Here is a 23,574-nt window from a genome sequence, read left to right as displayed (position 1 = left end):
AGAGGCAGTGTCTTCCGTGGCTGGTGCATCTGCTTCACATTTGGGGTTTCAGCAGAGGGTTTAATGTATTGGGAACCTGTAACTCTAGTACAGGGCATCCCAGTGAGGATCAGGACCAGTCACTCCGAGGTCAGAGCCTCCTCACATATGCAGCGAGAAGCAGAGGCAAGAGAGCCAAGGAAGAAGGAGAGCGAGAGCAGGAGGGAGCCGGAGTCTCAGTTTCTGGGACTTTCTCTGCCCAGCTGGGATTCTTCGAGCCAGCTACGATTCTTCCTTTTGAAGCCGTGAAAACCTCATTACCTTCAAAGCACCTCCCTTTTGGCTTATGCCAGTTTGAGTGGTGTTCTTTCTCAGGCAAGCTTGAGAGCATTGATTAAGACACACGAATTTCACAGATGAAGACATATTTATCTGACATTTGTCTGTGCCGGGCTCTGGCAGCTTCAATGTTTAAGTCATGGATTCTGTTCTCCCAACACAAAGTCCAGTATAGGAAATTAACACATAAACAGATACTTACAATGTAGAGTGAAAAGTGCAACACAAAAATACGTATAGAAGTCAGCCATAGATTAACAACAAGAAGGGGGTAAAGCGGGCAGAAAAGGAGGTGCCATCAAAGCTGGGTTTTGCAGGGTCACCAGCAGACCAGCAGATGCAGCAAGACCACAGACGAGGATGCACAACAGGATGTGTGCAGGGCTTCGAGGTAGCGGGGTTTGGGGTTGCTCTGGAGCAGAGGGAGGGGAAATGAAGGAGCTGGGACACAGAGCTATATGGCACATACTGTAGCCCCCCTAACCCGTGGAAGATTTGCTCCAAGACCCGGTGGATGGCTGTAAACCTGGATCGTATAGAACCCTATATATACGATGTCTCTTCCTATACGTACATACCTATGATAAAGTTCAATTTATAAATTAGGCACAGTAAGAGATTAACAACAATAACTAGTAATAAACTAGAACAATTAGAACAATATACTGTAATAAAAATTACGTGACTGTGGTCTCTGTTTCAAAATATCTTCTTGTGCTGTACCCATCCTTCTGCATCTTGTGATGATGTGAGATGATGCAACTCCTATGTGATGAGAAGTGAGATGAATGACGTAGTCGTTGTGACGTAGTGTTGTTTTCAGCCCAAGTTTGGCTGTGAGCGACTGAAACCTCAGACTGAAACTGCAGATAAGAAGGGACTACTGTACTGTGCAGGGCTGCTCAGAGAACCTTCCAGGCTTGCTCCATGGCTCTTGGCTGTTGACTTGCGGAGATCTGGACAGATGTAAATTTATTTTCTGTGCTTTCAGCAAAAGTATAATGTTGCACAGTATTGTCTTCTTATCTGACAAAAGACAACAGAATCTTTCAAAACATTCCCACCAAATGTTCTGAACATTGAACTGGAAGATTTCAGAACTCAGGCAAGGAAGAAACAGGTCTCCTTTGAAATGGTTTCCACCCCTACCTCCTCTCCCCAACTCCTACAGCTATCCTTTGCTTTATAAGCAGAGATGAATGTTTGGAAACAAGAACGGGAAATGGTGAAAATGTTTCTATTGTCATCATCCCCTGGGTGACTTCTCTGGCTTGCTGTCGGATGTTCGGTGCTACAGCCAGGATGTGCACTGGGGTCCACAAAGTGCCTCTCCCCTGACAGCCAGCCACACTTCCGAGCAAGCTCAGATATGAAGATGCACACAGGGAATGCGGGGAGACGAATCCCGGCCAGCTCTCCTCCACTTCTAATGCCACCTCTGTTAGCCACGCTCACACTAACAGTGGTTGTAACATAGAACATGGAGCAACCTGGAATTCTCATTTTTCTCTTTCAACCGGTATATAAAAGAAGCTTTACGTTTCCTCCAGAAATGCATTTCAGGGTTCACGTTTCCTCCCGAGGGGCTGCTTTGGACAAGGACTCCTCTTTTCAAGCCTGATTTCAACCAAGGGAATTAAATGACTGGGAATTAAGAGCCTGAGAATCAGGGAAAGCCAGCAATAACTGGCAAACTCAAAACCTGGTCTAAATGATTTGTCTGCTACTGCCCTTGTGCATTTAAGTCAGGAGGTCTGCCCAGGGTAGTTACTGAAAGCTTACTTTCCACCAGCATCCACATATCTGTTGTCCCTGCCTCCATCACCCTCTCCACTGTCAATAGGGTTATCACCACCATGAGTGCCATGAACCCTCACTCCGGGCACTGTCCCATCATGGGAGGGCTACTTAATGTGAAAGGCACATTGTCTGCAGGTCTGCCATCTCTCCACTGCCCTTGTCCTCTTGCAAAAATAGAAGCAGCGGAGGTTGGCCTAGCGTCTCCCTGTGGAATCAGGCAGAATGAGCTTCCAGAACATGTCCCTCTGAGAGAGGGCTACAGATCAGGAAGCTGCATGGCCCATCTTGTAAACAGAAGAGACTGACCAGCACTTTTGAATGCAACAGCTCCTGGCTGGTTGGGAGTGTCGTGGGTGCAGAAACCATGTTTCCTGGATCAAAAATGTAGTGATGCATGTTCATTGATGGGGTTAATGGGGCAGTAGTTTCGAATTTCAACTTTCTTGGAAAGTCTAGGATGTTAGGGTGTTGAGGAGAGGGCCAAGAAGTGAGTTCTGTTCCCCAGAAGACCCTAGTGGCTGAAGGCCTACGGGTGACTTCTCAGCGTCTGGATCTGGGTAGGTTACCGGTGACAGGTGCTCCAGATAATATTCAGAGGAGGCCCCTGGGATGACGCCCAACATCCTGTTGGAACTAAAGCTATTCACCTTATAAAGCCTTGCCGAGGGAGGTGGTGAGCTTGTGTCCTTCTGAAGCAGGACAATTTGTTGTCCTTCTCAACAGGAGCAATTTTGTTCCCCAGGGGACATTTGGCAATATCTGGAGATATTTTTGCTGGTCACACTGTGAGGGAAGTACTACTGGCATAAAGTGAGTAGAGGCCAGGGATGCTGCTAAACATCCTAAAATGCACAGGAAAACAAAGAATTATCCAGGCCAAAATGTCCAGAGGACCAAGGTTGAGAAACCCCATTTTGAGGGGAGGGTCCAGGAAAACTGCAGTGACCAAGGCCTGGGCTCCATGAAAAGTAAGACCAGAGGAGGGAGACTGGGGCAGACCCGGAGGGCAGAACCATGAGTCAGGCACCCGGGATAACTTAATCTGACACCTGGCTTTGAACATTGGATGTAACTTGCACAGAAATAAGCCAGCTAAACAAAGAGGTTACAAACAGTCTTATTTTGTTTTTACAAGTGCCTCTCTCTGCATCTATAGCTCCAAGGGAAGGCAACTGGAAGGGACCTGGACCTGACCACTCTGAGCACTCAGGGGGATAAGTGTAATCAGCTTCCACCGAAGTCTTCATCAGACAAGGCACTGGGCTCTGACAGCTGCTGGAGGAGTTGGCTTCAAGGAGAATGGCTTGGAGAGATGGCTTTTGGCTCCGCCCTGCAAGAAGTCGGTATTTGCAGTAAGAGGTGAGTGGGGTGAGATTTGGAGATTTGGGTCTGATTTGCATGCATTAATGAGGTACTGGCCCCACAGCCTGTGGTCCTAGATTGCAGAGCCTGGCTGAGCATGTTCTTCATGACAGATAGTCCTGTCTGGGCCAGGACAGTGCAGCCCTTGCCCTCGATCCCAGCCATATGGACCCATTGAGGGACCACATGCTTGTGTTCCAAAGGGCAAGTGATCATTCCTGGGCTTGTCCTTATATCTGGACAAGGATGATGGTCACCTTCTCATATGATGTCAGCAGACACAAAGGGCCCTGCCCCCACCCCTGTCCTCCTCCCTCCTGCCTGACAACTCCTCTCCTACTCTAGGGAGAGTAAATGTTAGTAAGACTCCAGTTACTTCTCCTTCCTCTGTTTCTGGCCATGCCACTCGGGTGAGATGGAGCACAGTGGCTCCTGAGTGATGTTATGTGGGCTCAGACTATGAGCTCCTCGAGTGCCGAGCAGAGATTCGATATTATTTATCTCAGTACCCCCAACCTTGGTGAGTCCAGGAGCGGTGCTCTCTATAGACTGGATGGATGGACGGACAAACAATGAAAAAATGAACACGTAGCAATTTTGCAGGACATTTGTTGGCTGCTGGCAGGATGTATGATATTTGGGCTCCTTCCTCCATATCGCCCATCAGAAGGGTCTCTCTGGGGAGAGGAAAAGTTGAAATGAAAACAGAAGGAGAATCAGAGAGGGAGCCAAAGGGCCATGCTAGGCCATGGTCAACATTTCATGATTGTTGGGGCAGTGAATAAACTTGCAGAAATGAAAGCCTTCTGGAGAATTAGGATGCTGCTGACAGATGCCTCTGTGGATGCCCAGACCTGCCCCTGGTCGCAGGAGACTTGGATGAGCAGGGCATGGGACTTGCCTTTGGCAGGTGCCATTTTGGTTGAGGAGTCAGATCATAGACAGGTAAAATGGTAAATATAGTAAGCTTTTGGCTCAACTCAGGATTATTTGACTATAACAAACAAAAACTGCTCATGAACTTAAGCAAAATGAGAGGAATGAACAGTAAGAATAGAGACTTTCTGGAAGGACCCCCAGGCTTCACGGAGTCTGGTGGATTGCCAGGTGGCACTTGTCAGACTCTCTGTGCCTCGCTCTTTGGGATGGCATCGTTACTCCTCCTTGCTTCTCTCAGCTCCAGGCTCCCTCTCTGGAGCTCCCATTCCAAGGTGCTTCATTTCTGTTCCCTCAGAATTTCAGCTTGCCTGACTGAGGTTGACCTGAAACCTACTATGGCCCAAATCTACATCACCTTTTGGTGCCGGCACACAAAAGTTTTTACTGCGGTTTCTGTATCTCTCAGTTCAAATTCCAGAGAGAAAGAAAAAGGAGAGAGAGAAATTGCATTGGTTCAGCCTGGATCAGTTTCCCACCCCCCGATCCCAGTCACCCAGGCTTACCTGTGGGGCTGTGTCAAAACTCACAGGAAAGGGATGTGAGCAGTGGGGATATTTCAGCAAAGACAGTTGCAAGAGATGCTGCCAATGTATGTGGAATGAATGAGAGGAATTACCAGGAGTTGTGACTGACTGATGACATGTGGGAGGACTTCACGGTGACAAACCCATGAAATAGGGAGTATGAAGAGAGTAGGATGTGAGCTAGGTTTGGTGGTTAGTGTTTGCGGGATGATGAGAAAGTTGATTTGGAGTCACTGAGCTTGACACACTCTTTCCATAGGCAGGGCAGTCAAGCTCATGGAGGCCCAGAAGTGGCGCGCATGCTCCCCTCTAGGGGGCACTGATATATAAGAGCAGGTTCTCCAGCACAGATACCTAGGACAGACAGGCTCCCTGGGATGCAGAGATGAAGAACCCTTCAGAGAAAAGGTGAGACAATGGTTGCTCACTGGGAACAGGGAGAGAATCAGGCCCCATGGTTTCCTCCAGCCTTGCTCCAGGAAACTTGTCTCAAGATCCTTAAGAGAAGAAGCTGTTGAAACAAAAAGCCAGTCTGCTTTGGGAGCCCCCTAAAGAGCTCCACTCACTGAGGTCATCTGAAGTTTGGCTGGAAGCTGAGCTCATAGTTGGGAAAGCCCTAGACTCAAGGCCAATTCGGAGGCACAAGGGTAACTACACAGAAGAAGTCTAACAAGCACATTGGAGGCAAGAGCAGGGCAAGTTGTACAACTGCAGAGGAGAGCCTGTGAGCCCCTGGGCCCCAGCAGAGGAGGGGAGAGTGTTAGCAGCTTAAAATCCCAGTGACTTTCCAGGATGGAAACCTAGGGTCAAAGGTCACCAGGATTGTTCTCTAGGGCCTGGGCGGTTCCCAAGACCAAGGAAACTCAGAGGGAAGAGCAGATCTAGGACCTTTGAGATATGGTCCAAGAGGAACTTTGTCCTGTACCAAAACGGTCCAGTTTAACACAGAAAATATGTTCAGGGCTAGGCTGATACCCTGACAGAAAAGCCTCTCCTTCTCCCTCTTATACTCTAGAATGGCACATTGAGAAGCTGCTTGTCCCACGGAAAAGCTACCCAATTCAGGTGACAATAATGAGGAGGGCACAACAGCTGGCATCTGTTCTCCCAGTCTGGAAGTTCTTGGGCAGCCAGCTCAGAAGTGCCCGCACAGACACCAGGCCCACCTCTCCTGGCTCGGGCCACTCACCAGGGCCTGCAGATGGAGAGGAAGCTGGAGAGAAACTGTGACTGGAAACGCCTGCCAATGGTAATGGATACATCTGGAGGGTGAAAGTGGGTCATTAACTGAGATCCAAGACATGTTTCTCCATGTTATTATCTTATATTTGTATTGAAAGTCATCATCCTGGGCAGTGATAGAGAGGAATATACAATATAGAATTTCTGCTTTGCCTGAAAAACTAGCTTTTTACTGTAAAAGTGACACATTGTCAATTGTCTATGTTTTGGCCTTCACACTGCCTTTCCTTTCCTGCTGTCAGGCAGTAACCAGGGACTTACCTCCTCTCAGGTTGCCCCATGCTCTTCAGAAACACTCCTATCTCTACACCAGAGCCATGATGATTCTGTTGAGGCTGAGACCGGCTACTCAAGCCCCCTGCTTTTCCCGCCAACCAGAGGTGCACCCTGTGGAACAGGGCCCCAAAACTTCCTGGGAGAAAGACCAAACGCAGTTCTGATTTGTTGAGCATCTTAGAATCACTGTGGACCAAATAAACACTTGTTGTCATGCTAACAAGCTTCTGCCAGGACCTTCTGGGAATGAGGTGGCCAGGAGAGGGGCGGACGGAGAGGTCACAGGCATAGCCTCTACCAGTCAAGACCATGGCTTTTGGAGTTAGATTTGGATTCAGATCCCTGCTGTATCACTTACTAGCTGTGTGTCTTTGGACGTTTGCTTAACCTCATTGAGCCTCAGTTTCCTTATTTGTAAAATGGAGATAATAATACCAACTTCAGAGGTTTGCAGTAAGGATTAAATGAGAAAACTCAGGCAAAATGCTTCTCCCAGTGACTGCTCCCTAGGATGCACTTGAAAAGTATTAGCTTTATTGGTGTCAATGTTACTGTGCTGTTTTTGCGCTCTGCCTGATTTTTAAAGTCTAGTGTAGGCAATGCATTGAGGCAGGGAAAGCTCACTACGTGCTTTAAATAGCATCTGGGAAGAATCTGTCACGTTTTGGAGATGCCAGCCAAAGAACATCTTATTTCCAGCCAAGCGCCTTGTTTGTCCAGCTACAGAGTGTGGCCTATTTATCTGAGACAAAGTCACCCCAGACCCATTTTTCATATTCACTTCTCAAGAAGTGCAGCCAGGGGAGGAAATTAAGTTGTGGCTTGGTTGCAGCCCAAGATGCAGACATTTTCCTTTTTGATAGGCGCATCTGCCCTTCCAGTGGCCCCGTGAAACAGGCAGGAACTGAGAATCACTTACGGTCATTGGAGGAACTGATACCCTTTGAAAGAGGGTTGAGAATAATGCAAATGTCACGTGATACCTGCTATGCACAGAATAGAAGGAACAAACCAATTAACTGATGGAATGTGGAGCATCTAAGGGGAACTGCAGGGGCTCTGAAAGGCCAAGAAAAGCAGCAAAGTGGGTCCCCATGTGGACAGGAGCCTGCTGCTGGTGCTAAGCTTGGCCAGAATGAAAGCCGGTCTAGTGGCTTCCACTGGCTCTGGGTCATCTTCCCAAATTCTCAAGATACTTCTTTTCTTTATAGGATGGGCACATCCCTCTTTGAACGGTAAGTTCCTACATCACAGTCCAAATGTCAAGCCCAATTCCTCCCTTTCTGGAATCTTGAGTTCCCACTCACTTGTGGCTTTGCTTTCAGGCTGCCTACTGTGGCAAATATACCTGGATTTGCCTTTTCCACTGAATTGCCAGCTCAGGCTGAGGACACACAGTCTTTCCCAGATTTGATCTCTGAGGCAGGAGTAGATTTCAGAGGGTGCCTAGTGCACCAAGTGAAGGATCTTTGGGATCATCGATTAGTAATGTCTGCTCTGGACAAAGGCACACGTAGCACAGGCTAATAAGGAACTAATGCACAGTAAGTGATTTAGAAACATTTTTAAAGCAAATAGTCAAAAGAAGAATGAGCAGAAAACAGGTGAAGTATCTTCCTGAAGCTCACATAGGCAGCATGTCTTAGAGTATGGAGTAGAAAGCTGTCTTTTGATTGGCAGCTCTGAATTCTTCCTCCTTGTATCGTTGGCTCTTGACCTTGGATCAAAGCATGGTGATGGTGGGAAATCATGAACAAAAGTGGGAGAGAGAAAGTCTGGTAAAGGCCAAAGGTTTTTCTCTAGCTCCTGTTTGATCTGGTCAGAAACAGATGCATCTGGAGCCTGGGGAAGAGACCTCAGCTGAAAAGAGACAGACTAGACAAGGGGCTCACCTGGCTTTTCTGCCGCTCAAACAGAACCTAATGCAAGTTTCAACAGGGGATCGCTAGTCACATGTATTCTCCTTCTAGAAATCATTTGTTAATCAATGAGTGCACTTTTTTTTTTCTTAGTATGTTAAATCACATCTGGAAATGATCTATCCCCATAAATTGATGCGCAGGAAGATGATTAAAAAATTCTGATTGTGCCCAAATGAGTATGGAAATGTTTAATAAGGAGCTGGCGTCTTGGGATGCCTGTGAGGCACATTCTTGAATCTTCACGGCCTGGACTTCACTTGGGGCAAAGGGACCTAAGGGAGCATTAGGGAGGCACTGGTTTAGTTTGTTTCCCAGTGTCCTGTGGGCAAGCACTCCCCTGCTCCCCTGCTCCCCTGCTCGCCCTTCGCCTGTCTTTCTGGAGCCCAAGTCCCCATTGTTTGATTCTCAAACACATCAGCAACCTCGTTTCCCAGGGCGGAGGGAAGGTATGGAGGACAATGGGGTTGGCACAGTGTTGGCATCTCACAGACACACCATGAGGATTCTGGAATATGGGGACTACCAACCGTTTTCACTCTTGGAGAAGTTATGGTGATCTAAAGTCTTTTTGAGCCTAAAATCCATATGACTCGCACAAGCTCATAGAATAAGCTGCCTCTGCCCATCAGAAGCCTGCGCTGAGTGAGCTGGACCATGTCCCCTTGCTCAGGAGTGAAGATGCAGAGTGGAAAAGAGAGGCCTGTGTGCAGCTCAGCTTGCTGCTCTGGGCACTTTGCTGCATGCTGCACCGCAGGAAGTCTGCCAGGCACCCCAGAGTTGGGGGAAAGGGCCCCTGACCGGGATCCCTTACCTCGCTTTCCCTGTGTCTTCTGTATGAGTCTAGGGGATCTGACTGCTTGGGTGGTTCCAAGGGCCGAGGAGAAGGGCTCCGGCCTTGCCCCTCAGCCAGCACAGCAGCCTCATCAGTAGCCCCTGACTGGGCTCCATTTGCTTCAGTATCTCCTTCCAGGGAGGCATCTCCAGGCTCCCCAGAGTGTTTCTGCCCTTTGGCTTCCCTCTGAGGAAACTAAGGAAGATGAAGACTAGCAGGAGGAGACTTTCCCAAGATTTCAGGGGATGTTGGGAGCAGAACAAGGACTGGAAAGAGGACTCCTCCCCATATCCTCCTTCTGCTATTTCCTGAAATCCTTCTATTTGCCAGATGGTTGATGGGTATTTTATTTAAGCCCCCCAGACATGTGATGAATTTGGTGGTGCCATAGCTTTCATCCCCCCAAAATTTATTCCCCAGGCATTGGAAGACATATCAAATAAAAAGCTAGAAGCAGGCAGAAACTGATTTATAGAGAGAGGTGAGGCCACAGAAATAACCAGTGTCAACAGCCTTTGGAAGAGAAAGGGAGCAAAGGCTCACTCCTTTTAGGAGATGGTGGGACACGGGGCCCTCAGCCCAGGTTTACACTTTGTCCTGCCGATTCCCTATGAGTCCGAGTTCTCATCTGCCCATGGTGCCTGTCTTCTTGGTTAGAGCTTTCTTGGTGTGGCATGAACACAGCATGGTGAGAGGCTTAAGAGACAGACAGAAAACCAAACCAAACCAAACCAAACCAACAAAAACAAGTTGGCTCTTGTCACTCATTAGAGAATGCTAGCCAAATGACCACCTTGTTCTGCGCATGGAGACCAGAGAGCACAAAGTTCAGGCCTCCATATAGGTGTCATTTCAATGGGCACGCTTTATGTTTTGCAAACTCTTGATGTTATTGAGTGGGCTGAAGTTTTCTAGGTAGGTCTGGTAGGGATGGAAGATAATCAAGTAAATGGTAAATATTACCAAGGTGAGTCAAAGCAACATCTTCTTGTCTTTTCCATCCTTGTTCTGTGAGCGGAGAGAGCAATAGTGCAGTTCTGCTCAGCGGGCCGTGCAGCAAGGCTTCTTCCCACTGGCTGTAGCTGAGGCTCTCTGGTGTCCAGCTGGTGGTCAGGGACAGGGACTGCAGTTCAGGACATGGAGGCGCCCCTGAACTGCAAGGTGGGGTGGTGAGGCCAGCGGAGAAGATCCCCACTCTAGAGAGGACGTGGGGGACTAAAAGTAGCTACCGGTCTGCTCCACTCTAGTCCCACATCCAGTGGGGAATGCACAGTCAGCTTAATACTCATGGCTTGAGCAATGCTCTGCAAATCCCTATCCTGGGCTGAGCATTTTGGGTATATTTTGAGCTTTAACTCGATTTGAAAGTTGGCTTGGAGCCAATCTCAGGCCTTAACCCTGAACCTTGAGGTTGTGTATAAAATCTGTCTCCTGGGCTTAGGCACAGCTGACATGCAGGTGCTGCCTCCTCTGCCCAGAGCGCTCGCACATGCAAAGGGAGGATGGAGGTTGATGAGGATCAAGGCTGCCCCTGCCCCAAGGAGAGAAGTCCAAGGTGATCTGCCCTACATACTGATCTATACCATCCTCCGGGAAGCATGGGATGTCCTGACCTGATCCAATCTGATTCTTATCTAAAGTTATAGGACCACCCAATAACCAGACCCCACCTGCACTGATACCATTTTAATGACTTTTTTTTTACATACTCTTTCCTTTGTCTCGTAAAGAAATAACTCACATACCTATGCCTTATAAATTTAGCCCCGCCCTCAACCCATTGCAGCTCTTCACGGCCTGTGGGTCCTGTCCCCATGCCTGCAGCTCTTACTGCCCATGAGTCCTGTCCCCATGTCGCAGTTCTTTATTGCCCATGGGTCCTGTCCCCATGCTACTCCATGTTATTCTCTGAATAAAAGAGCACTACTGCCAGAACTTGAGAGTCCAAGAAATCTTTCTTTTGACTCCTTGACTCAACGAGCCCACATCAGAGGTGAGCAGTGGGGATGATTCAAGCCAACTCCTTGGAGGCAGGAGCTATCCAGGCAACAGGTTCCTTGCCTTAAGCCCTCCAGCTGATGTCGACCTGGATGGAGCAAGGTGGACAAGTAGAGAGGTGATGGGTGGCGGGGAGAAAGGACACATGGGGGTCCAGAAAAGGGTCAGAAACAGGAACCTTGCCTTCATTGAGCTGATTTTGCGGGAGGCAAACACAATCCATATGTTTATGGGGTCATTACTCTGTGCCTGATCCTGGCTGGGGGTGAAAATGTTGAGGGACGTGTTCCTTGCGTGCAGGGAGGGGCGAGGGGCTCCTTCAGGCTATAGACTGGCAGGTGGCCCAAGTGGAGAGTGGCTTGGACCAGTGGCGGCAGCTCTGGTGAACGACTCTGGAGCACAGAAATTTGGCTGGAAGAATCTCCAAACAGCTCTGTTGGTCTTGGCAGTCAAGCACTGCACGTTCCATTCATCAGTGTCACCTCTGAAATTCCCAGGGGCCCTTCTACATGGAAGAAACAAGGCATGTGTGCAGCTGAAAGTGCATTTCCCCAGCAGTCAGGGCTCCAGGCCGGCCCTTGGGTGGAGTTCTTCGGGTGGGTGGGTTTTATTTCATGCGCATTTTACCGAGGTGAGACACTCCCTGGAGAAACGCAGGCCTGGGGCCGGTGCTGGGAGGGAGCGCTTTCCCCAGCAGAGACCTTGCAGCCCCCATGCTCAGACTCTGCAGGCCTTCCCTTGGAGACTCAGCTGCTCTCCTGGCTGTGAGACATTAGATGTTTCTGGAAGTTACCCTGATAAAAGTCCAAGCTGGGAGGGATGTGAGAGGTTCTGAGACCCAAATACCTCATGGAACAGAGGGGAGATTGTGGCCCCGATAGGAGAAGTCACAGGGCCAACATCCAACTTGTTGATAAGTGGACAGCTTTGTAGGCTGAGCGACACCAAGTAGAATCAAGAGATGGGGGTTTGTTCTGTTCTCTCCTAGAAGAGCAGCTGGCACATCGCATGTGCTCATTAAACATTTGTTGAAGGAAAGAGTAGAGCCCATCTCGACTCCCGGGCTGTCTCAGTACCATGTGCCACAGGCTGGAGCAGGAGGCAGGGGGCTGAGGGAGTCCCCGATTCACGCTCAGGCCAGGGGGTGTGGGCTGACCTGCATGGGAGTTCATTTGAAAGCAAAGTGCTGTGACAGTGTGGGGATTTGTAGAACTGTCTGGGAAGGGCATCCCGTGGAGGGTTACAGGCCAATTGAGCATGTCGCTGCCCCTGCACTGCAGCTGGTGCCAAACTGGGGCTCACCCGGAGCTGGCGGAATCAAAGCTTCCTCATCTGCTTTCTGACCAGAGGCCGAACGTGTGGACTTACCGGGAGCTTGAAGGCACCTGCCTGCCTGTGATTGGGCTATTTCTCTTCTAGTTGCTCTGATGTCCATCAAGCAGAGCACTGATGTCTGCTGGGCACGCCAGGCCAGGTCGACAAAGGACTTGCTCTTGGTCCCTTTCTCAAGGACCAGCCACCTGACCATTGCTGCTGAGCTCCTCTCTGCTTCCAGGTATCAGGTGACACAGCCCCGGGTTTCAAGAGAGCACATGAGGGTACCATGGCGCAGGAAAGAGAATTTCAGAAGCAGAGGCTGGCAGTGAGCCTGGGATGAGGCATCTCTGGCAGCGACAGAGAGGCACCAAGAGGGAAGATGAGTAGGGGTAGGTATGTGTGGGCTGCATCCACTCGTTTGTGTGCACATGCACCCATACATTCGTGCAGATGTGTGTATCTGTCTGTGTGTGTGCATGCACGTGCCTGGTGTCTGTATATAGGGATTAAAAGATTGACTGAGGCATATTAAATATTTTAAGAGTTTATTTGAGCAAAAATTGATTTGAATCAGGCAGTGCCAAACCCGGAGTGATTAGGAGCTAGAGGCAAGACTTTTTAAGAGAACACGAGAAGCAAAGCGAAGACATTATTTGATTGGCTGTAGCTTAGGCAGTTGCCTTATTTGGGAAAGCCTAGTTGGCTGGTCGTGATTGGTTGTCCTTAAATTTCGATTTCTTAACCTTGAGGCAACACAGGCTTAGGTTTTGGTTTGCTGACATAGGCTACTAAGGCATTAGAGCCGCCTCAGCCTAATGGCCTCCTTGTTCAATTGACTTAACATAGGCATTTCTGCCTTCCTGTGTCCCATGTGCACAAATGCACAGGTCCAGGTGTCAGCGTAACATGTGTGCCTACAGGCCTGTGTAAGTGCTCAGGTTACTGTCACCAAGGGATGACACTCAGGATATTTAACGCCCAGCCTGGTGCAGGCACTGACAATCAGATGGATGCTGTCAGTAACACAGCAGCCGCTGGAGTCACGGGGAGGCCCAGTGGGGCCCACGGGAGGGGCTTGGATAACTGGGCAGAGGGGACATGTGGGGAGCTTGGGGTAGCAGCTCTGTACCAACCAGTGCAGAGGTATTTTAATATTTTAATAGCTGGTATGGCCTTCCTCATGCTAATGGGAAGAACATTGGTTCGGCTGTCCCCCAAAATAAACTTGGGTGAGTAATTAGGAAAATATGTTCTGGCTCAAGTGAGTTAGATTTTCAGTAAAGGGAGTGACAGGATGGGATTCACGTGTTAGAAAGGGTACTCTGTAGGCTCTAGACAAGTTACTTAATTCCCTGTAAAACTGGGATGACCACCCACCTTTATGTAAGGTTGGTATAAGGATGAAATGAGATATCCACACAGTGTGCCTGGCACAGGGAAGTTGTTAATATTATTGGCGTCATCATTTGTATTATAAAAATGGCACAGTATGGGGCCGGCCCCATGGCCTAGTGGTTAAGTTCGGCACAGTCCAATTCAGTGGCCCAGGTTCGGTTCCTGTGTGCAGACCTACACCACTTGTTGGTGGCCATGCTGTGGCAGTGACCCATATACTAAACAGAGGAAGATTGGCACAGGTGTTAGCTCAGGGTGAATCTTCCTCAAGCAAAAAGAAGAAGATTGGCAACAAATGTTAGCTCAGGGCAAATCTTCCTCAGCAAAAAAAAGAAAAAGAAGGCACAGTATGTTTCCAGGTATGGTTTTAGAGATCACATAGATCTGGATTTTAAGCCCAATTTGCTGTTTATAAATTTTAAAAGTGAAGGCACTCAACCTCTCTGAGCCTCAGTTTCCCCACCTGTAAAATAAAGATCACCATATGTTACTATGGGTTTGTTGTGACACTATTAACCCTGCCTCGCACATGGGAAGTAATCTATAGATCAGTCCTATTATTATTATTCCCAATGATGATGATGACAGTGGTAACAGGAGGGACCCCTCTGCAATCTATCAGAACCTGAAGGCCTTTAGAAATCACTTGATTCAACTGTTTCACTGTGACCATGGGACTTCCGTGGTCTGGAGAAGTGTAACAGAGGACTGACCTCAGACCTCCCTGGGGCTGTGGCCTGAGGGGCCCAATGAGGCTTGAGGAGGACAGTGGACCTCCAGTTGGGATGGCCTTCCTCATTTTGCTGAGTCCTGGGCTCCACAGCTGACCTTGGGACTTTGTGAGACGTTGGTGCCGTACACACGTTTCATTACTTTCGATAAACTTGTAAGTTTTTGCTCATCACTGGTAACTTGCCCCCATTCTTCATCTGTGCATTGTGGCAGGCACCCTCCCTGGAACCTGGGCTACTGGTGACTTTGGGGATGGGGAGGAAGGTGGGGGAGGGCATCACCGAGCTCCTTCCCAGCTGGATGCAGCAGTGGCCTGGTTGGCTCACCCAGGTCAGCAGGCTACACTGGTGCCGTCACCTGAGAAGCCTCCTCTCCACATTATGAGGCCTGCATAGATGCTGCCTTTGAGTTAGTAGCAGAGGCAGAAACTCAGTCAAGACAAGGCCTTCCACTACCCTAGGTACCAAACATCACAGAAACTTATTGCTACTCTTAGGGATGGTGAGGGAGGTAGAGGCTGATGGCCCATGAGGTGCTCAATTGGTTCTCAGGGAATAGCAGGTTTCCAAAGTCAGACCATCAGGTAATAAAAATAGCTAGTACTCATATAGCATTCACATTGTGGCAGACACTGCTCTATGCAACTGACATGTACTAATGTCTATAATTTTCACAAGAACTCTCTGAGGTGTAGGTACTATAATAATTCCCATTTTACATATGAGGAAGTGGAGATACAGGACAGCCCAGTGGCCTCACAAGGTCATATCCCTGGCGCACGAGGGAACTGGAATTAGCTCCCTGGCATCTGTTCTCTCTGTGTCCTCTGTTGGAAGATGAGACCAAAGACAAAGCCCCTCTTTCCCCTTGAGGATATCTGGGCAGAATGCTGGGAGATTGTAAGCATGGACATTTCTTCTGGCAAAGAGGGAAGGTCGGGAGCTCCTTGGAGGGGCTGGGTCCCTTGGAAAGGCAGCTTGCTCTGCATTCCATGGTGGCCATGTGCGGTTGCTTGGAGAGCTTCTGGGGAGCATCATTAATCATGGCGTAGCCCCTTGCCTGACCCACCTCGCCCTGCCTCTCCTCTCTCACTCGCCGAATTCTCACCAAGAAAGGGAGGGCCTCCCCTTGGAGGGTGGGCTCCTGGCATCTCCAAAGGTGGGTAGTCGGGACCAACTCTGTCCCAAAGTTGATCCTACAGGGTTTTGCTCTGCCCTTGCCAGGGGCCTGGGCCTGCTCGAGGCTACAGAGGGAGTGAGATGTGTGAAACCCAGGTCTGGGCAAGGGTGAACACAGGCCACACGGCCAGGAGAAAAGAGGCTGATGGCTCTGAGGAGGGCGGGGGCCCTGCAGGTTAGGGGACTGGGTCAGAGAGGGCTTCCCAGAGGAGAGGGAGCCTGGGAGCTTTGCAGCAAAGAGGTAGGCAGACAAGATGTAGCATGTCACTGGGAAAGAGGAGGGGAGGGGCTGGGGGCCGCTGGCAAAGCCCTGGGGGTCACATTTGCCAAGCTCTGTCCCTCCTGTGTCAGGAGGGCTGAGCCCCGCTCCTGGGCCTGGGCCACAGAGCCCCTGCGGACAGGCTCATTTATTCATCCCTGTGTGCAGGCTCCACTCGAGCCCATCCCATGGGGCAGAGCCCCAAAGCACACAGTAGGCACTCGAAGGAACAACAGAACTAAGGACACATAACCAGGTGGTTCCCCATCCTGACCTTAGTGCCCAGCAGAGCCCACCTGGAGCAGAAGGGCTGGCCAAGCCTTGAGGACTTAGGCGTAGCCTTCACCTCCTCTTAGAGATGTGCCTCCCTAGCCTGCACCATCCCTGGATTCATGTTTGGGGGAAGCTGAACAGCTCTGGTGGTGCTGCCTCCTCCCCCAGGATCCCACCAGCAGCCCAGGGACCTGGTCCTCAGCACCATTCCCTCCCACACCCTCCTACCAGGCAGGACAGGGTGGGGGTGGCAGATGCAGGGAAGTGTCAGTGGAGGCCTCCGTCCTAACCAGCCTCCATTCTTCAGCTTGGGGTTGGGGGGCATCCCTTGTGCTGCCTTGTTTTAAACAGACCTCAAAGCAAACACAGTGGTCTTTCCTGGGAGCCAGGCCATCGAAGCAGGAAGGCCTCGCCATCTTCTCCAAGGAAAGAACACAGAAAATTCAGGACCACCCTCTTTCCATCCTCTCCAGAGTCCACCAGTCTCTAGTCGGGGATCATCAGGATTTGTATATCCTGAGGAGTTTTCAAGTTTGATTTCCTATCTGCGGGCAGCTGGGAAACCAGTGGAGCTCCTGCCCCAGTGGGCGGGTGATGGGCTCCCCCGTCCCTGCCCCGATGGCTAGATTCTCAGCCATCTGCTGGGCTTGAAACTTAACCTCTCCTGGGATGGTTTTACATTCTCACCTCCAGCTTTATATTTTGTTAAGAACCGCTCACATTTTACTTCAGCACTTAATTCAACAGCCGTAGAAAATAGGCGCTTTTTACGTTTTTCATCTTTTTGACCTAAGATCATGTTGGTGCCAATTTCCTTTAAAGTAATTCATTACCTGTAGGCCACTGGCGTGAAATCCCAGCGGTAGCCCCCACCGACGCTCTCTCTGTAATTCCGAGGCCTCCCCTCGCCCGCCCGCCCCTCAGGGGAGCCTTGGCCTCTGTGTTTATACACTAATGTTTTTTCTCACACATTCATTGTGCAGCTTTCCTTAATTTGGTGTCCCGCCGGGCGCCCGCGGGAGGCCACTCAAACATTATGTCAGTGATCTCAAAATTGAACCCCAGGGCTTTCTTCTGCCAGCGGCCCGAACAGATGTGTGGCACACTTTATTAACTCAAGCACCCACGAGTTGAAAATTTCATTAGTTTGAGGGGAGGCCTAAGTCCCATCCAGAGACCTGGTCTGGACAGATTCTTTGTGTCAATCTGACCCCTAGCAAAACGGATTATTGTTCTAAGTGAGACAAGTGACCTCATGTTCTGCCTGTTACGCACACATGGTCTGTAACCTTTTAAAATACGAGTGTGGGAAAACAGCGCATTCTGCCACATCCCTGACTGCAAATTCCTGACAGGTGGCAGCCGGGCTCTTAGCAACGCCACCAGGAGCCTGGAATTACCCAGGGGCCACGGTGGTTCCCTTAGGCCAGGTATAGACCGGTCAGGAGAGGGCCTGCGGGGGAGGGGGCCCAGGGAGGCAGAGCCTTGGCCTCCAGTGCCACCCGGCGACAGGCCCGGGCACGGCCTCAGCCTGGTGGTAAGCAGGGAAGGCACAGGGGCAGCCCACCTCCCACGGCCCCTCCTTATGGACCTGGCTGTCCGGCAGCACCGGGGGAGCTTTGCCAGGGAGCCCCAGAGAATAGCAGGAAAGTGCCAGTTTGTTTGTTACGTAAAGAGTTTACCGAAGCTCCGCGCTGCGCTGTGCTGGGCCTTGGGTGCAGCCATGCCCTGCTGAGAACACCCCGTACAAACCCACCTGCTTGCCTGACCCCTCCCCTCCCTCTCATCCTAAGTGACCTCAGCTTCTGCCTGTGGGGCACACGTGGTCTGGAACCTTTCAAACATGAGTGTGGGAGAGCAGCACCTCTGCCACACCCCTGCCCACAGATTCCCGTCCATTCACAGCCGCGTTCTGCGGGGAGGAGGAAAGACGTGTTTGGTTGAGTTCAAGGCCGTGAGATACAGCCTGTGCAGGAGACAGAGGTGCCCCAGCATGGCCTGGGTTGATGCAATGCTTGTGGAGGAGAAGGTGCATAAATGACCAGGTCAGCAGGGGGTACGATTTCCGTGTGGGGTGTGGCTGGAGGAGGGAGGCAGTTCTAGTTGAGGGACTTGGGGAGGCCCCCAGGCTTGAACAGGCCAGAGGAATGGGCTAAGGAAGGATCCTGGGAAGGAAGGCGACAGGCGTGGGCCTTGACTGGAGTTTGGGGGTGCTAACAGGTGGCTATGATGGTCTGCAGGGTGTTTCTCTGGACTGCATTTGTGGCTCAGACACAGGGCGGTTCCTCGGTGGAGAGAGAGTCCCACTGGAGAGTGCTCAGGCAATCTTTCTGGTGGCACGAGGTCTCCGGCGGGGGCTGGGGTCGATGTCCACCCTTTGACAATCTCAGCTCTCATGGCTGCATAAGAAGGCCTGGAGATCTAGGGATGTGGCCCCCGGGCCTGGGCTCGGCTCCCCCAGAGTCTCTGTGACCTGGCCTCCCAGAGAGCTGAGGAGAGGGCTGCCCGGCCCCTACCTTCTGACAGACACAAAGCAGAGCTGGTTGTAAAAACTTAATTAAATGAAATATTTTAACAAGAAATTCCAAGAACAGAATGCCCTGCTCGTAAGCAAGCCCTCACAGAAATAAAAGCTGATGGGAAGCGTGTGTTCTGTCCGACAAGAGAAAGTTTCTGCAAGAATCAAGAGAGTGCAGAGAGCTGGCCAGTGCCGACAGGACAGGCGGGTGAGCGCAGCTGGTTCCGGAGTCAGAGCGGGCAGGGAGGGAGGCTCAGGGCGCTGGGAAAGCGGGGACTCCTGACCCTCCTCCATCCACCCCACATGCCTTTCCTGAGCAGTTACTGTGTGCAGGCAGTATGCAAGGCTGAGTGTGCAGTGCTGTCAGCGGTCACCAGTGCCTGTGGGGCGATATTTTGGAGATTATAGAGCCTGGAGGCTCAGGGAGATTATGTGACTTCACAGCCTTAGGTCATAGGTGCCACCGAGGCAGAGCTGGGACTAGAACCCAGTCCGCTGATGCGCAAGTCCAGGCTCATTTCAACCCGACCTGCCCTTTCCATTACAAAGAACTTGCTGACTGGCCCGAAGCAGGGCCACTTCCAGGGCTGGGGTATGTGGTCACACCTTCTCTTGAAGGAGCACAACCAAATCCTGTCCTCACAGGGAGCTGGGGGTGGGGGGCGGGACAGAGAACCTTGTTCTTCCTCTGAGGAGGGGGCCTGCAGACCAGTGATCCAGGCCGGCCCTGCAGAGGTGCCACCGTGCACCCAGCCTGGATCAGGAAGAGAGGGGACATCAGACCTGATGGAGAACAGTGGGCTCCAGTGTAGGCAGAGAGAGGCTGCCCGAGCTCAGGAGAGGGCTGGCAGATCTTGGAAGGCTTCCTGGAAGAGATGGGACTTGAGAGAACCTTGAATATTTCCATGGAGAGTTGGGGGAGGGTGTTCCAGGCACAGAGAAGGGAGTGAGCAAAGCCTGGAGGTGAGTGGCACAGCCTGGGGTGTAGCTGAGGGGGCAGGAGGAGCCAAGAGGGGAGGCAAGGGTGGAACCCGGGTCAGGTGACTGGCTCCCCAAGGAAACCACTCACGTATGTGTCAGCGATGATGAGGGGACAGGAAACAGCCTGCTCCAGTGCCAGTCTGGGGCCTCGGGGAGGAAGATGCACCCATGTACAAACCAAGTACCTTGGTTGATTTCTCTGGCCTAGAAGTGTTTCTGTGACAGTAGAACCAATTCCTCCTGCTGCCCGATGCATTTACTGCACACCACTCCAGTGGCCTCCATAGGACGTGGCTTGGTGCCAACCCGATTGAAGAAAACTCTATAAAACCCTGAAATCTACAAAGAAGATTCATTTTAGGTAGAATGGGTCACAGATAAGAGGAAACTGCTTGGCAAGAAGATTCCCCATTGGATTCTCTTATATGGTTAATTTTAAATATTCTTAGATTTATCAAACCGAAAACCCAAATTTTCTTGAACCTAGTGAAATGTAAAGGTGAGGCAGGGCTGCGATTGGCTCAGAAATCACCTTACGACTAGTGACTCATTTTTTGCAGCCGAAAATGGCCTGCAAATTTGACCCTCTGTTGTTCCCCCACCTGTTTCCTTCCTTTAGGCACAGAGAATGTTCTATGAGGAACTCGAATTCCCAGGAGCCAAGTCTTACAAACTCAACTAAAGATGTTCCAAACTGCCCCTGTGCCAGCTCCTCATCTCAGCCTCTTGGTGGAAGGCAAGTGCATGTGGGCCTCTCCACCCATCTACTGTGTCCTGGGGAAACAACGTGAAGAATTTCTGATAAAAGATTCTTTTAAAAACATGTCGAATGAATCACCGTCCTGTTTTATTCGTGAAAGTGGAAAAAATTATTTTAAAGCTGGCTGCAGTTGGAGCCCGTTGGCCTAAAAGGAAGGCAAAATGTTTCCTCGTAAGAAGACTGCTTGTTTTCTTTTGAAGGAAAACAGGTCAATGGGCCTGCCGGTTGTAGAACATGAGGCCCCACCCCTCCTCAGACAGAACCACAGAAGAGTCAAATTGTTCTGTCTCCCACAGTGACGGGAGTCTTCCTCTGTTGGGTGCGGGAGACAGGGTTTGGGGACCTGGGGAAAGCTGAAGCGGGGATGAAGAGAGAGAGAGACCTAGAAAGATGGAGCAGATGGCTCAGGGACAGCCAGGTGTTAGGGACCTTTAGGGGGGCATGTTGGATGGAGCTCAATGGGTTTGTTCAGATGTTAAAGGGGAAGAAGACCTGAAGGCTGGGTAATGTGGGCCCATCCAGGCAGCCAACACTTTGGTTGCCCAGTGAGATTTTGGCTTGTATTCTGTGTATATATTGGATTTACCTAAAATAGTGCAGGCTGTGGTCACATTTAATCCACAGACTGTCAGTCCTGGAAGGACCATAAGGATAGAGACTCCAAGAGGGCCGGTGACCTGCCCAGGTTCATGGAGGCAGCCAGGGCAGCAGTAGAGATGCAGTTGGAGCCAGGTGTTCTGACTGCTGCAGGGGCTCTTCCGAGGAGAGGCCCTATCAGAAACGGCTGACCGCCCCCCTGGCCAGATGCAGAACTCCTGGGAGGCCAGATTTCCCATGGAGTTCCCAGGATTCTGCAGCCTGGAGAAGCCAAGCAGCCTGGAGAAGGAGAGAAGAGTTAGGGGTAGGCGTGTCCTAGGATTATTTTCGGCCTCTGGTATTCCTGGGGAGTTGTGGCCTTCCATTCTAGCCCCGTGGCTTTGCCCCACACATAGAGCTGAGGGGAGACCCTGCACCCCCAGTTTGCAACCATACCTGTCATAGAACAAGAGTCAGCTCTGCATGGTCTTTGAGACCTGTGAAAGGGGAGGCAGGGTGCCAGGGAGGGTGAGAAAGAGGTGGAAGGTAAAAACACAGACTCTGGCATGGGAGCAAGGACCTAGAGAGAAGGGAGGAAGGTGGGCCAAAAGTGTCAGGCCCCAGTCAGTGAAACGGGCCTTCCATTGTCCATCACCTGTGGTGTTAAGACCCCTGATCAGAGGTCAAGATAATCAGGCAGAGGAAGCGATCTAAGACAACAGTGAAAGGAGGTACAGCGGGAAAAGCCATTAAAAATGGACCAAATGAACTAGCCTGATTCTATAAAACTAAAATACACACCCGGTCATCTTGGGGCAGAGGAAGGAGAGGTGGCTGGGTGGGGGCTGGGAGGGCAGCAGGCAGACATGGCAAGGGATGGTGGGTCAGGAGAGAGGAGGTGAGTTTTGGGGGGGGGGGGAGCAGGGGCAGTTCCAGGGCAGGGAGCAGGTGAGAGGAAAGAACAGAGGCCCTTTGCCTCCCCACCACCCTGCGCAGACCCTGGCAACTCAGTCACCTTGGGGGACACGGATAGTCTCTCTCAGGAGGACCAAAGTCAGCTCATGGATCTTCATCCTCTTCCTCCTCCCTTCCAAACCCTTCCATGAGAGAAAATGCCTACAAGTACCACTTCAGTGCAGTGCTTAGCCAGTTGGTCAACAGCCAGCACATACCAACGCTGAGTGAATTGTCTCAGAGGAGTTCATAGATGGATGATTGTTTCAGAAACTTGGGGAACCCCCGAGGGGGCTGGGCTCGTTAGCTACCAGCCACTAGGTGGAACGTGGAAGAAAACTGACAAGGCCTTAGTGGAAGCCCATTTCAATGGTCTGGCTGATTTCAGAGTTTGGTCTGGGGAAGCAACATAGGGCAGCAAGGAAGAGGAGATCCGTGAAGCACATGGCCTCAGTGCGCTTCACAGGTGATCAGAGAAGGCGGAAAGGACTGAAAGACGTTTTTCGCTTGGCCTTGAAGGATTTTCCTAGTGAGAATATTAAAGAACCAGTCATGGAGATCGGAAAGTTTAGATAGCACAGGAGGACCCAGACTAATTCAGTTCATCTGGAGTGCATTACTGTTGAGTTCCCATTTTGCAGACGAAGAAACTGAGGATCAGGAAGGTGAAGTGACTCTCCCAGGCCCCTGCAGCTAGTATCCCTCCCTCCCTCCCTGCCCCCACTGTCCGCTGAGACCTCAGGGTTCCTGTGAGGCCCCCGCGTTTGGGCCCCTTCCAGACTGAGGGCCTTCCCCAGCCCCCACAACAGTGGGCAATGCCTTGTTCATTTCTGTGCCCTGAACGCTTAGGAGAAGGTGCTTAATAAATAGTTGCTGAAGATATGGAGTAATTTTCTCTTGAAAAGGAGTTCGTTCATCAAAAAAATCGTGGGTTGATGCCATGAAGAGGGAAAGGGAACCACAAAATAGATTAAGTGCTTCATATGTGCCAGGCTCTTACAGGTTTTTCTTTTCGCTTTGTTTCAATTAATCAAATATCATAATTAAATTAATTAATAACATAATAAACACCTAAAACTCATCACCCAGCATGAGAACGAGAGCATGGCACAACTCACCTCTACCTGTGTGTCCTCACCCATTGTGATGCTTAATTTCACGTGTCAGCTTGACTGGGCTAAGGGATGCCCAGAGAGCTGGTTAAACATTATTTCTGGATGTGTCTATGAGGGTGTTTCCAGAAGAGATTAGCATTTGAATGGTAGACTGAGCAAAACTGATGGCCTTCGCCAGTACAAGTGGGCATCATTCAATCTGCTGAGCCTGAATGGAACCAAAAGACGGAGGAAGGGCGAATATACTCTCTCCTTGAGCTGGGACGTCCACCTTATCCTGCCCTCAGATATTGGCGTTCCTGG

At 50.6% G+C, this 23,574-nt stretch overlaps 2 long non-coding RNA genes across 2 annotated transcripts; one reads left to right on the top strand and one right to left on the bottom strand.

The window, feature by feature from the left end:
• Positions 1 to 18,907: 18,907 nt before the first annotated feature.
• On the bottom strand, positions 18,908 to 20,491 carry LOC139075604 (uncharacterized). Its single transcript, XR_011526201.1, has 2 exons — positions 20,052 to 20,491; positions 18,908 to 19,751 (listed from the first exon to the last, which is right to left on the bottom strand). It is a non-coding gene; the product is annotated as an uncharacterized lncRNA (long non-coding RNA).
• Positions 18,976 to 20,689, top strand: LOC139075603 (uncharacterized). The gene is made up of 2 exons (XR_011526200.1): positions 18,976 to 19,093; positions 20,486 to 20,689. It is a non-coding gene; the product is annotated as an uncharacterized lncRNA (long non-coding RNA).
• Positions 20,690 to 23,574: the final 2,885 nt, after the last annotated feature.

Source organism: Equus przewalskii, chromosome 14 (genome assembly GCF_037783145.1).
Source record: "Equus przewalskii isolate Varuska chromosome 14, EquPr2, whole genome shotgun sequence".
Classification (NCBI taxonomy): Eukaryota; Metazoa; Chordata; class Mammalia; order Perissodactyla; family Equidae; genus Equus; species Equus przewalskii.
This window is presented reverse-complemented; position numbering and strand designations above follow the sequence as displayed.